Source organism: Bubalus bubalis, chromosome 12 (genome assembly GCF_019923935.1).
Source record: "Bubalus bubalis isolate 160015118507 breed Murrah chromosome 12, NDDB_SH_1, whole genome shotgun sequence".
Lineage (NCBI taxonomy): Eukaryota > Metazoa > Chordata > Mammalia > Artiodactyla > Bovidae > Bubalus > Bubalus bubalis.
In genome coordinates this window covers 41,550,414-41,558,307 of record NC_059168.1, presented here as the reverse complement: position 1 = coordinate 41,558,307, position 7,894 = coordinate 41,550,414, and the positions used below count along the sequence as shown (strand labels likewise).

Here is a 7,894-nt window from a genome sequence, read left to right as displayed (position 1 = left end):
CCAGCTTCTTGTTATATCTTCCTTGGGCATTTCCCCTGAGATTGTGCCCAGAATGATCTCTGGTGTCTCTTCCTCTTCTTAAGATACTCACACCCAGTATTTCATTTGTCACTTAGTCAAGAGGCTAGGAGAATCTTGTTCTAGACATGCTGACACTGAGGTGCACACAGATGTTAGGCCACTTGCTAAAGCCCACACAGAAGCTGAGCTGTGGAACAAGGACTAGAATAATGTACAGGATTCCTGGAATTCCAGCAAAGGCTCCTGTCCTCTTGGATTGGATTTCTACCCTTATGGCCTCGTTAACCTTATCTTCCTCCTTAAAAGCCTTATCTCTGAAGACAGTCACATTGGAGTTAAGGCTTCAGTTTATAAATTTGGGGGAGGTTATGATTCAGCCCATAACAGTATAGATAACTAGATCTCAGATAGATGTAAACATTTTGAAAACACTTTTCAAATAAGTGTCAGAGGCTTCAGGAGAAAGAGTCTAAAACACAAATTGAATTTCCATTGAAAACAGTCTGTTTTTAGTATGTCAAATATGGCCAGGGCTGTGCTAGAAGCCATCAAGTGTTCAAAAGAAGTGTACAGCACAGTCCCGACCCTTCAACCGCTTAGTCTTTCAGTGTGGGAGGTGACACCAACTTTGAAACAATGAGAGAATAGCACAAAGCCCACTCTGATGAAGGGTAAGATGAGGCTTCAAACAATACACCTGCAAGACACAAGCTGCATCTTTAGGGTTCAAATACTGAAAGTGTGATGAGACTTTGGCCCTGCCCTCAGGGCTTCCTACATTCAGAGGCAAAGCGGAAAGATGCATCACATTTCCTCTGAGAAAGTGCCCTTGTTTTGAGTGTTGGCTTTTTCTATTTGGAGGCTGGTAGCCCCTGACCTGAGCTGATGGAATCAAGCTTCAGTCAATGCCCAGACAGAGAGGTCCGGCAGAGTACCACCCAGCACACTTGGCACAGCATCTCAGGGAAGGTTTTCTCTGTAGATTTCAGGAGTCATTGGTATTTGGACCAATAAAAGAAATAGCATCAGGTCTTTCTTTTCAGCAGATCAATGTTATTTTAGAAAATATCAGTATGTACCAAGAGGGCAGTTTCCTGGTTGTCTGAATCAGTCAGTCTAACCCGGCCTCTCATTTTTAGAGAAGGAAGAAGTGAATTTATGGAGACAAGTGTCAGCCTCTTTAAACACAAGCAGTGGCATTAGTGATCTAAAAGCAGATAATTCCAAACTTGGAACTGGTGAGTAACCAGGAAAATATAGCAGGGGCGGGAGTGGGGCTCACCAGGGCTGCAGGTGCTGTGAATGAGGAGGGCTCCCCACCAAGGCGAACAGAGTAAATCTCTCCCCTTTCCCTCATGACATCCCTTTCCTTCTTTCTGCACCCTCACCCCTTCCTTCAGAAAGCAGGTTGCTCAATGCCTGGTTGTAAGCCCCACAAGTGAAGCTACCTGAAGTGGTTTAACCCACTGCAAGTGTTGTAACCAATCACTCAACAATTCCCACGGCTGCTTTTGTAAGAAGCCTCTCTCTTAAGCCTCTGGTTTAAGAATTTAGAGTAATCATGTAAAAATGATACCCCTGTGCTCCATGATCCGCTGAATCTCGCTAATGCCGGATCCCAGAAGAGGGCTTATTAATGGTGAGATGCAGTGCCTCTCTCTCGGCTCGTGTTTCGCATGGATATCTCTTATGGATTCAGCTGTAAACCTCACTGCTGATAAAGGGAGTGTAATGAACCTCCTTGCTCCAGGAAAATGAAATCTAGGGCTGATGGAGAAGTTACCTGCTGTACCTCCTGGCACTGGGACAGGTGTTCTTTCTGGCTGTGGGAATGAAGGTGCGGGGCCACTTACTCAGACATCTCAGTATTTTCTCTGCCAGGGTGAAAGAGGCTGCATTTAAAGATCACTCTTTGAGACTAGAGAAGTGCTGTAATTTCTTAAATACTTCCATAGCAACTGTTTTTGTCCATTATCTAATGCTACCAAGATGGAGGATGAATCATTTCTGTGTAATTTTAATAAAAATAAAGAAGGCCATGGCATCACCGACTCAATGGACATGAGTTTGAGTAAACTCCAGGAGTTGGTGATGGACAGGGAGGCCTGGCGTGTTGCAGACCATGGAGTCGCAAAGAGTTGGACACAACTGAACGATTGAACTGAACTGAACTGGAATCTCTGGACGCCATGAACTAGATTGTTCTAGAATATTTGGGGGCTCAGGAATTCTATCACTTTGTTCTGACAGTGACCACTTGGCAGCTGTTTTCTGTAATAAATTCTGTGGGTTGCAGGGGTGAGGGGGGGGTGGGACAGTGTAAGATGGAACAGTTGCCCATCTGGGCTCTGTCATTCATAGTTCTTCCCCATCCAAAGTCAACAAGAGAAATGACAGCTTCTATCTTTAGATGAGGAGCACTTTCTAGCACCCAGATGTAAGACTGGTTGGCATACACTATGATAGAGCCATTTTTGAACTAGAATTTCACACTTGAAACAGCTTGACTCTGTACCTACCAAGCTTTGTATGTGTGTGTGTGCTTTGTCACTCAGTTGTGTCTGACTGTTTGCAATCCCATGGACTATAGCCTGCCAGGCACCTCTGTCCATGGGAATTCTCCAGGCAAGAATACTGGAGTGGGTTGCTATGCCATCTTCCAAGGGATCTTCCCAACACCGGATCAATCCCAGGTCTCCCCCATTGCAGGTGGATTCTTTACCATCTGAGCCACCAGGGAAACCTGTATCAAGCTTTATCCTTTCCCAAATACTCACACCCATTTGTCATTTAAACAGTCAATCAAGAGGCTAGGAGAATCCTGTTCTGAAGATGCTGACCTTAAGGCACACACAGATATTAGGCCACTTGCTAAAGCCCACCCGGAAGTTGAGCCATGGAACAAAGACTAGAATAATGTACAGGATTCCTGGGCTTCCAGCAAAGGATGCTTTCAAACATGCCACGTCTGTTAAACTAAGGGTTCCCTTATAGCTTATGCATTGAAACCCAAAGAAAAAATTGGCTCCCTGAAGAGATTAATGATTTTAACTAGACAGTTCCCAAGAAAAGCATTTTTCTCTGATTTCATAATAGTGCAGGGTGACAGGTGAAACTTCAATCACTTGTCCCAAGTGCCCAAGCAGACGTCCTAGGCTGAAACATCGTTTATGCCTTCTCACAGGAAGTATAGCCCAAGCTGTAGTTACTTTGGGGTACAAAGTTTTACTTCTGGAAATAATACTTCCAGGTAATTGGCCATCCTGGAAGAATATTTCATTATCTCACAAACCATGGTTCGACAACTGCAATCAAATCCTTGGAATAGGTGCCCTGTCCTGTAGTATAAGGAAGACAAACACTGGAGAACTGAAATCTCAGTTCTGAAGGAACAGCCAGGACCCCTAATTTTCAAACCAGAGTCCCTGCTGGTGTGACACCTTCCCTAGAATGACACACACATATATATTTACATAAACACCTGCAGATAACACTGATGGGCACTTTGCCATTAAAATGACTCTTTCAGTGGGTCCCTTTAAATAACCAACCCTGCCTCACTTGAACAGATACTGCCATTTTAAATTTACTTTTCACTTCCACGCATGTGTGCTAAGTCACTTCAGTCACGTCCAACTCTTTGCGACTGCAGGAACTGTAGCCCACCAGGCTTCTCTGTCCATGGGATTCTCCAGGCAAGAATACTAGAGTGGGTTGCCACTTCCTCCTCTATTAATTTTCACTTACTTAACCTTTTTAAAAAAGCACCTCATTTTACTCACTGACTATTGAATAAAGAATTAGTATTATTTTCCTTCCTCCAGCGAACTTCCTTGCACTTTATCGTCAGTAGATTGTAGGCCTTTGTGTTTCTCTGCCAAGATGTCACTGTTGAACAAATCACAGGTCTTAATGCTGCCCAGTTCATGCAGTGATAACTTTTTATTCAGAATTGCTTGAGGTCATCTCAATGGGAGGACTGGGCAGGAATGAGAATTTACCCCCAACTTGAATTAAAATAACTTCCAAGTACTTCCTAGAGCAGGAACAAAGATGAAAGGGACCCCAAATTATGTGAGTGTTTGAAATCACAAGAAAAGGGTGTCCTTTGAAATAGACTCAGCCACATTTGTTTGCCTTTAAGTCAGATCACCTTAACCAAGGACATTGGGTGGCAGGAACAAATGGTTAATGATTATGGAAGGAACCTGGCCAATTGGCTTTTCTTCCTTTCTCTTTCTTTTACTCATCTTTTTATACTATTATTTTTTTTTTAACTTTGGCTAGAATGCCCAGTAGGAGTGCAGACTGGAAGATTGGCTGTCTTTTGAACTGGAGACATCACAGGAAACTGGGGAGGCTCCAAATTGCTAACCTGAGGCCGGAGCAAAACTTTTTTTCGTTGAAGGGACTGCGTGTTTTTTTTGTTTTTTTTTTTTTTTTTCCTTCCTCCCCTTCATCGAATGGCAACCCAAGTCCTGATGGATTGCAACTGTCTTTGTTCCTGCAGCCAAGCCTTATATCTGGCTCACACTCTGCCATGCTCATAACCTCACACTAGAAAGGAGATTACAAAGAGGGGCAAACACCCTAGAGGGCTCCCCTTTATCAGAACCTTCCCTGTCAGTTGGGCTCCTCATTTCCCGAGCCCTCATGTGATTATTAGTGTACTGACGGAATAAAAATAACCTCATATTCCTACATGAATCATAAATAAAACCCTTTTATTTCATCAAAGAGGTTGGCAGGTTTATAGTCCTTGCAATGCAGGCACGATGTGAATGACATACCTTTAATTTTGCTGACAAGCTCATTGGGGTTCGAATGAAAAAAAAAAAAGAGTGAAAAGTGGGTGACTTCGGAAATGGTTGTGGGGGAGCTTTTTGGTGAGGATAAATATTTCACCTTGCCACTGTAATCAAGGAACCAACTGATCTTGGTAATGAACTCTTCAATTACAGCACACTTCTGACTCTTCAAAACTGCCTACGCCAACAATACCACAGTGATTATTGTTGGTGTTACAGACAGAAGCAACATGAAGAGCAAGAAAGAAGGGGGAGAGAAGGGAAAGAAAAGAAGTGGTGTGGTGGGAAATGAAAGCCACTAAAAGTTAGCAAAACTGGGTCATTAAATTAGAAAAAGCTGTGGAGCTGGCAATAGAAAAGCATATTTCCCCGCCCCCATTCCTCTCCCTATCCAAACTATCTGCTGATTCCACAAAATGCTCCACTTTTTTTTATTATTAATCTAGGCTTGAGCTCTCAAAATCAGAGACCCCCAACAATGAGAACCTCCATAGTTTGCATACCCACTTGCCTTTGATTTCTCTGAAGTTTGCCATATAATGTTGTGAAGTCCCTTCTTTTAAAGGACGTGAAGAGAAGCATCCATAGCAATGTTCTTGGTGCTGACTTTCCTACAGGTAAATTTCCTGCTTCTTACTTAGAATCAAAGAAAGAAGCACTAGACACTGGGTCCCTAAATTATTGACCTCCAATTTTTCCAGAGCCTCAACAAAGCTTTGGAGATCAGAGTTTTAAGTAGTACGGAAACAAGATGGGGGAAATGGAAGATTTTTAAAGCTGATTACTGGAAAAGGAAGGAGGCTTCACTTTAGGGTAAGTTCTGTTTGGTGAGTCAGTGCAGGAGACTGAGAACTCAACCTTAAAGGATGAGCTTTTACATGGGCTTGCTTTGGGGCTCCCAATTTAGCTTGGGATGTGTTTTACTTCACACTCTAAATTTTCCTCCATTATATGAGAAATTTTAGCAAGAGTAATAGTTGCTGCCACTGATCTGCAGGCTTCTCCCTATGAAAAATAGGTCAAACTTTGCAAGGCATGAGGCTTTCTTTAAGGCAGCTAAACAAGACAGAAGAGCTGAAGGGGACTAAGAAAGGAAGTATGATTTTTCTCTCCTCAACTGAACTACAACCTCATTGAGGACAAGAGCTGTTTTATGCTAATTACATACCTTCCACAGAGCCTAAAATGCTGCATGTCTTGGTTTTCTAGGTAACATAAGACAAAGGACGATGATCACTCAAGTAGCCACTGGAGACCAAGGGACTCATTCTTCTACAAAGCTCTTAGACTCAAACTCACGCATCCAGTCAATCCCCAAGTCCCCAGTTTATTCTGAGGTGACTTGCTACTTCATGGATTCACTGGGGTTAAAATTTTTGTGGTAACACAGAACTTAACCATCTTAACAATTTTTAAGTGTACAGTTCAGTGGTATTAAGTACATTTATAATTTGTACTATCATCACCACCATCCATCTCCAAAATTCTTTTCATCTTGTAAAACTGAAATCCCCTGTCTATTGAATAAAAGCTTCCCATTCCCTCTTCCTGCCAACCACTGGCAACCATCATTCTACTTTCTATGCCTTTGATTTTGGCTACTTTAAGATCTCATTTAAGAGTGGAAACATGCTAATTTGTCGTTTTTGTGACTAGCTTATTTCACTTAGCAGGTCTGTAAATATCTTTCATATTGAAGCATATGTCAGAATTCCCTTCCTTTTTTAAGACTGAACAATATTCAATTACATATGCATAAAACATTTTGCTTATCCTTTCTTCCATTGATGGACACTTTGATTGCTTCCACATCTTAGCTATCATTAATGCTGCTATGAACATGTGTGTACAAATATCTATTCAAGACCCTACTTACAATTCTGTGGGGTGCAGACCCAGGAGTGGAATTGCTGGTTCATATGGTAATATTATTTCTAAATTTTTGAGTAACTGCTAAACTTTTTTTTTTTTTCCCACAGCAACTGTACCATTTTACAATCCTACAAACAGTGTCCAAGGGTTCTAATTTTTTCACATCCTAATCAACACATGTTTTGTTTTTCTATTTTTTTGATAGTAACCATATGAATGTGATTTGGTATATCTGGTTTTTTTTAAGATTGTTTTGATGTGGACCATTTTCAAAGTCTTTATTGAATTTATTATAGTATACAATATTGCTTCTTTTTTATGTTTTAGCCACAGGGCATGTGGGATCTTAGTTCCCTGACCAGGGATCAAACCTGTGCCGCCTGCATTGGAGGGTTAAGATTTAACTACTGAACTGCCAGGGAAATAATTTTGATTTGAATTTCCTAAGATTAGTTAGGTTGAGAATCTTTTCATGTGCTGATTAGTCATTTATATATCTTCTTTGGAGAAATGTCTTTGAGTCCTTTGCTCATTTATGAACTGGGCTGTTTTTTGTTATTGAGTTTTAGGGATTCTCTTCATATTCTGGATATTACTCTTCATCAGACATATGGTTCGCAAAATTTTCCTCCACTCTGTGGATTTAATTTTTATTCTCCTGATAGTGTTTTGACACACAAAATTCTAAAAGTTTCAGGGAATTCAGTTTGTCTGTTCTTCTTCTGTTGCTTGTGCTTTTCATATCATATGCAAGAAATAATTGCCAAAACCAATGATGTCATGAAATTTTGCCATGTATTTATATCTAAGACTTTTATAGATTTTTGGTTTTACACTGTAGTTTCTGACCCATTTTGAGTTGATTTTTTATATGGTATTAGATAAGGGTCCAAGTTCATTCCTTTTCATGTGGATATTGAGTTTTCCCAGCACATAGATGTTGAAAACTATCTTTTCCCCACTTACTGGTCTTGTAACCCTTCAATCCCTTGATTTTTAAGACAACTTATGTAGACTTCCCTGGTGGCTCAGATGGTAAAGTGTCTACTTACAATGTGGGAGACCCAGATTCAATCCCTGGGTTGGGGAGATCTCCTGGAGAAGGAAATGGCAACCCACTCCAGTATTCTTGCCTGGAAAATCCTGTGGAGGAAGGAACCTGATAGGCTACAGTCCATGGGGTCGCAAAGAGT

General features: G+C 41.3%; 1 long non-coding RNA gene across 1 annotated transcript; it reads left to right on the top strand.

Annotated features, from left to right (window-relative positions):
* Positions 1–4,208: 4,208 nt before the first annotated feature.
* On the top strand, positions 4,209–6,638 carry LOC123328703. Its single transcript, XR_006543726.2, has 3 exons — positions 4,209–5,446; positions 5,531–5,642; positions 6,039–6,638. It is a non-coding gene; the product is annotated as an uncharacterized LOC123328703 (long non-coding RNA).
* Positions 6,639–7,894: the final 1,256 nt, after the last annotated feature.